We start from the raw sequence: 6,627 nt of genomic DNA, 5'->3' as shown, positions 1-6,627 counted from the left end.
CGGCAGGACCTCAGCGGGGAGGCGTTCTGGACGCATCCTAAAGCAGATGCGGAGGAGCGGCGGCTCGACTCGGAGCTTCTCGCACGATCTCAAAGGGAGACCCGGGACAACCCGAGGAGCAAAGTCCATTCGGCCGCTTGCAAGCGGGATCTTGTGCTTCGGAACGAGACCCGCAGCTCGTGACCGGGGGGGTGAGGGCAGGACCGTAGCTGGACCGGTAAACTGGGAGCTTTGCGGGGTCCAAGTGGCCCCCGGGGGCATCTGACACCTTCTGATGTTGTCTCACAGATGACCTTTGCCCTTGAACATGCGACCATGGACTTTGACTTCTTTTGGCATTTGGCGCTCGTAGAATCGGGCCGAACGGGGCGCTGTTGCGGGATGGTGGGCTTTTCCCGGCTAACCCGCGCTGAATCCCTCGTTTGCATCTAAAGCCAAGGAAAGGACGCCACGTCGTTGCCGCCCGGTGTCCAAAGCAGTTGCCGCTGTCACGCCGACGTTCCACACATCGAATGAGCGGAATGAGCAAAGCTTGCAACGGCGATGCCAACGGCTCCCTTCAGACTCGGCGAGTTTGCAATTCGAGCTCCGTCTCAAATGCGTTTTCCGGCCGACGTGTCCTTTGTGGAAGACACTTGGGATGAACTCCTTCACGTCCAGAGCGATCGTTGCCCTCTCGGGGATGTTCCGCAGGATTATGAACGCTGGGATTATTTCCCCCTCCCCATCTCCTTCCAACCCCCCTACGGCCTCGAGCCAAACTTGGTCGCGAAGAGCTTCCGAGGGTTGCGGAAGTGGAAGAAAGTGCAAAAGTGGGAGTATTTATTGGAGTGTTTGGGAGAAGGTGACATCGCGTCTGTGCCTCTCCCCCACAGCCAGCCGGCTCACAAGCACCTCGCTGTGTTTTGCACTGAGCAGCTTCGGCTCTCGTTTTTCCTCCGCTTTCATTGCAGAGCGGCTATGCGATCGGGCACTCGTCAATCCAGAGACAAGTGACACCTGTGTTTGGCGGGATGGGGGGGGCATATCCAGGAGCACCTGTTGCTACTTTGGTTTTCTCTCACTTTGATTTGGCGCAAATTCTGTGGCCTATTTATAGCATCAAAGCTTCCGGCCTTGGGGGACCCGCTCCCGGCATGTTGACATGCATCCGGTTGGTCTGGATCGTCATGAAATTTGAAGCCAAAACCAAACAGCGCTTTTGTTGTCAGCGGCCATTTTGGGGCAAATGAGAAGAGAACTTGGCCAGTTGCGAGGCTATTTCTTGAATTCCCGTTCCCAGGATTGGGCAGGAAAGCAAAAGCGCTTGGGGGAGGGAGCCAAACAGACAAACAGGAAAGACAGGAACAGGAACAGGAACGCCGCTGGCCGAGGTTCCCCTTTTTCCCCTTCAGACCTACCTCACTTCCTGTCACGTGACCCACAACGGGGATGCTATTTTGAAGGAAAATGCCGGGAGCGCCTTTGTGGAAGCAGCTGCTTGCGGACTGGACTTTCCCTCCTCCTCCTCCTCCTGAATGTCGACCGTCCTGTCACGAATGAAAAGCAAAAGACATTTTGACTCGCTCCATCGGTGCGGGAACGTCTCAAGTGCCGCGTGGGCTCGGACGGGAGCGATGTGGGAAAAGTATGGAAAGCGCCCCAAATGATCTGGTGGCTGGCTTGTCGGGCTTTGAGTCAGTACTGACCTCATCTTTTGTCACCACGGGACTTCCATCGGTATCTCTTACGGGCGTGTCCATCTAGTTACAGTGTGACCAAATATTGCGCGCGCCACCTGCTCGTCGGCAAACGTTATCCGTTTCGCACGTTGTGCAAAGGAGCCGTTCCGGTTGCTGTTTCTTTGCCGCTACGTGCTTATTTGACAATGAGGGCACCGCTTCCTCAGCTCGGCTGCGGCGACTCACCGAGCGAGGGCCGCATGACGGGAAGGAGCGCCGAACGGCTCGGCGAAACGCTCGCTTCGTTCCTTTCGAGCCAAACGCCGCATTAGATGACATGACATCATATGAGATTCCGACGCACGCGTCCGCACTCTCGCGGTCTGTTTTACGGAGCGCTTAAAATGCGCATGGCCGTTTCACAAATGACGCCCATTGTTCGTGTCAACAATGAGGCCTCTGTGGCCGCCCGCGTGAGAAGCCGAGAATTCCTCAAATTCCGTCGTCACAGCACACAGTGTTACGCAATACACCGAGCGGACAACTAAATCCGATGTCATGCGCCCAGTCTTTCGGCCTCAATGGCGAGCTTGTTGTGTCACAAAATGTTGCCGCGCGAGACGGCCTGCAAATATCATCCACACACACACACAGATAGAAAGCACTTCCAAGATACGGTCACCAATACAAGACAGTTTTGTACGTTGATCTGAGACCCACTGTGTCTACCCAAAGCCCGGACTCGTTACTCGTGACAGGATGTTGTTAGCGTCAGAGCGTTGGAAACACTTCATAAAAAGGAGCCAGTGAGACTCTTATTGATACGGCCCACTGCGGAATGATTAGAAGGAAGGAACAGTGGGTCTTCGTTCGGGGTTCAGTCAAGATCAAAAGTGGTGGAACGAGTTGTTTTGGGATTCGGCGCTTCAGCAAAGAGACGCCATTCGTGCGGATGTAGCATGAGCACAAATGAACAAAGTTAGTCTGCAGGTAACGTTTGCTCTGCTGCGGTACATGTTCAAAATACCACTTTGGCAAAGTGAGAAGCCACGTGTGCCCCGCGAAGGGTTGAGGGCGTTCCCCGCCTAGTGCCAAAGTCGACTGGGATAGTCTCCGGCACGCCCGCGGCCCGGGTGAGGATGAAACGCTTCCGAAAAGGCACGGATGAATGCCAGCCGTCGTCACTTCCAACGTAAACGTCCCATCGCAGCCCCTTTGCTAAAAGTTGGGAGGGGAAGTGCAGTCAAAACGAGTTCCGGCTAGTGGGGCCACGTAGAAGAAGATATTATTGTCAAGAAATGAGCAAGACAAGAAGGCCGCTTTGAAAGTTAGCCGCCAAAGTTAGCCCAGATAGCCAACTGACGAGGCGCTTTCCCCGTTGGAAAATCAGAACGTCTCTTTGGACTTCTTTTCCCTCCTCCTTAGCAAGCATGTTGACTGCCAAGGGCCGGAGGGGGGCAGGGGGGGGGGGCGGATTTAAAAGGCACTTGGCTGCTAGATTAAAAACGAACAGGATTACCACGAAGAGGAGGAGGAGGAGGCGGAGGCTTTTATTTTTAAAGCGTGCGCTCACATGTGTGAGCTCTCCGTGGGGATCAATGAGGTCTTGGTCTATCTGCTCGGGCTCAGGATGCACTTTGGGCATTTGGGGCATTTGGGCGCGCGTCACGTGGTCGTTTGATCCGCGCAGGTTTGATGGAAACGGATTTCTGCCACATAAGCGTTCTTACCGTAATCCCGACATTGTTGTCTCGTTGTTTGACATGTGACCGTGTCAAAGTGACGCTCGGTCGCAGCTATTTCAATGTCAGCACATTGCAAAGACCGCCGGACTCTCCCCCCTCCCCCACTGGACTCTTTTTTTTCCCCACTTGTCGTCTATTGGTTTGAGTTGTGTGCTCAAAGCGATTCAATTTGCTTGACATCTTTAAACAGTCACGCAGATGCGGCAATCTCGCTGTAGCCTACTTCATTAGAAGTACAGATGACTTGAGTACAAAATAGACGATGGTAAAGTGATTAGAAATACAAAATAAAAGGAAAGGGCTACAAATGGAGGGAATAATATGATACAAACCATTTTTTAGACTTCCCCAGGTCAAATCCATTTTTTAAATTTAAGTTTTGTGAAATAACCCTTGTTCCCCCCCCCCCCCCCCCAATAAAAAAGGGGGTGTGTGGTGTCTGGCATTGCGGAGTAGTCAACATGACACAAGTCAAATTGGCCCATTTTAAAACTGCTTGACAAATCCCCCCAAAACATGACTGTCAAATAACGCCAGGACATTTTTGGTTCTCATTTAGAGGGTCAACTAATCGCTGTTGCCGGCTGGAGAAGGTAACAGGAGGCGATTTCACGGATCAGATGAGGGAAAACCCCACGGAGGAGGGAGATGAGAAGTAACCTGGGATGTGCATGCAGTGACCTCGGGTCAAGGCCTCCATCCTGTCATTTGTGGGCCTGACCAAACTTATCTTGGGGTATTCGAACTGCTTATCGGGCCCCAAAAAAGACAAAAGTACGACCGGATCCACGATATGTCCACGGTTTCACCTTGAGACAAGTTGACCGGGGAAAAAACTCGGGCTGCTTTTTGGTTACATTTGTGCATTGGCGCCTTTTCCACAAGAGGGAGCTATTGCGCCGCACTCCAAAGTCCGGTGGACTTTTTTTTTTTTTTTTTTTTTTTTAGCTTGGGGCCTTTCTGGGTCCCGAAGCGCGAAGATTCCTTTTTTCATCCTACATACACCTACGAGGGGGCTCATTGATTCACTCCGTTATGATTTTTAATCAAGTAATTCAGTGGGGAACTAAATATGATCAAGGTCGACTAAAAGTGACCAAAATAAAATGCTATAGTGCGAAATAAATGAAGGACATTTTGGTTTAGAATGTGCGACAACAAACAAAAATATGTCAGAGCAACTAAAAGTTTTTTTTTTTTTTTTAAGTATTTAAGGTATAATTTTAAGAAAAAAAAACCCTCTCTAGCAAATACTTTTCTTACTTGTCAAGTCCAACAAGCGCCCGCCCCGGCTCGATAACGGCTTGGTAAACACACCTGAAGAGGCAATGCACGCGCTTTGGGCAATCTTGGCGCGAACTTCAACCATTCGGCGTTTGCTGGAAACGGCGAGCAAGGTTGCAACAAAAAAAAAAGGACTTCTCGTCAGTGAGCGCCGCTTCCCGGCCACGCGGGCTCCGTGTCCACCCCCGGCCGGTCGATGGCTAAATAAACAACAGCCGGCACATTCTTATTGATACGCGAACAATAGAGCGGAGTGTTGGCGATCGATACAGCTTCCTGTGCATGTGATTCTCAAAGTGTGCTGTAGCTGCACACTGAAGAGTCACTGCCTATGAGTACGCTTCAGGTGTGCCGACCTGCCCGCAGTGTGGAAGAAAAAGAAAAAGCAAGCGGTCGTCCAATAGAATGGGGCTATATTCGCAGAAGCAAAATACGTCCCATCCATGGCCGTATTGACGAGAATCAGAGAAGACGAATGCGTTGTGTCCTGCGCCAGCCTCAAAGCAAACTAAAGAATGAATAAATCGAGACGAGGAAAGGGGATACGTCGCTAATTGAGCATTTTTTTTTTTGTTCCTCCGGGTGCAAAAACGTTAGCACAGGTCGTGGAACACATTGATTGTGATTTGATCGCATGGACTCCAAGTTGAGCCAAGGCTAGCTAGCTTCGGGTTCAAAAGAAAACAACGCGCAACCGTGCGTGATCCCGAGAGGGTCCCTCGGCTACCGCCCGCCCAACACCGAGTCGTCCGAGTTCCCCCACAACAATTGCTCGGGCTCACTTTTAGTTTTTGCTTCGCTTGCCTTCACCAAAGCGAATGCGCGCGATCTGCAGGGCAGCCTCATTTCATGTCCGCGCAATCTGCCGACGGTGCCGCACGGAAAAAGCGTCAGCTGGCGCGGGCGGGCTGCCATCACTCGGGCCGAAAGGTTCGGCAAACCCTCGACCGACACCGTATCCGGAACGCCTGTTCTAGCCTAGCCGGCAGGGAAGGAGAGTTTTCAACGTTAGCGCGGCGACCGGCGGGTCCTGCGTCTGCCACCGCCGCGGCTTTGCGCATTCGGATGTTGCGAGACCGACGATGTCGGCGTGACATCGACCATCACTTGGAACACAAAGGGGTGTGGCCGGCGAGTCGAGGATGGCGACCGGCGATATTCGGCTTCTCTCCGGTTAAGTCGGAGGCCGGCAAACTCTTGGCTTGACTCTCGTCTTGCGGCCGTACACCAAATCCATCGAGTGTGAAAGGAGCTTCCGATTCCGGCGAGCTCAGAAGGCTCAAAATTCACCGGCTCGACTTGAGCCTCGTTCGTCCCCGCATTGCAGCTTCCGCGCGGGACGCTAAAAGTTTGGTGGCCGGTTTGGAGTTGGGTCTCTGATGCGACTTCCGAAAGCGGAAGTCTGACTTGTCCCCCGATGCCCCGCCCCCACGCTCAAGGTGAACCAAAGTCGTCCTGCACGGCTCTCACGGGCGGAGAGGCGCTTTCCTTTCTTTCCAAAGGCAAGCGGACGCGCTTCTCTTCTCTTCTCGCTTTGTCGAGCGGCACGACCCGAATGAGCGGAAAGCGGCCCCCAAGCGTGGCCCTTTTATCTTGCGCCCACTTCGGCTTCACATCCGTCAAAGTGCGGCGGCGTCCTCCTCAAACGTCTGCTCTCGTTGCGACCGAGTCGGCGCAGGTTTGCCTTTGTTCTCGGTGTCATCCCCTCTTCCTCTTCGATCCGGAGAAAGAGAGAGTGCTTTCGCTCGTACTTTTTGACGGCGTTCCGACGGGACTTTTCAGTGTTGTTTCAAACGAGCAACGCTGGCTTTTTGTTCCTTCTCGTTGTCGGCGCGATAAAATTCCTCGTCTAGCGAGCGCACTGGGAAGCTTTCCTGCCCGCCAGGAAACAGGCTCGCACACGTAGGACCTTGTTGTGGGAAACTTTTTTTTTTGGG

At 52.9% G+C, this 6,627-nt stretch overlaps 1 protein-coding gene across 3 annotated transcripts in view; it reads left to right on the top strand.

The window, feature by feature from the left end:
• The window catches only part of LOC109517702 (disabled homolog 2-interacting protein-like), an 89,758-nt gene that overhangs the window by 9,922 nt on the left and 73,209 nt on the right, over positions 1–6,627 (top strand). The gene's annotated exons all lie outside the window — the stretch shown is intronic.

Source organism: Hippocampus comes, unplaced genomic scaffold (assembly GCF_001891065.2).
Source record: "Hippocampus comes isolate QL1 unplaced genomic scaffold, H_comes_QL1_v1.1 scaffold333, whole genome shotgun sequence".
Classification (NCBI taxonomy): domain Eukaryota; kingdom Metazoa; phylum Chordata; class Actinopteri; order Syngnathiformes; family Syngnathidae; genus Hippocampus; species Hippocampus comes.
The sequence above is the reverse complement of the archived record's forward strand: the minus strand, read 5'-3'. Positions and strand labels throughout refer to the sequence as shown.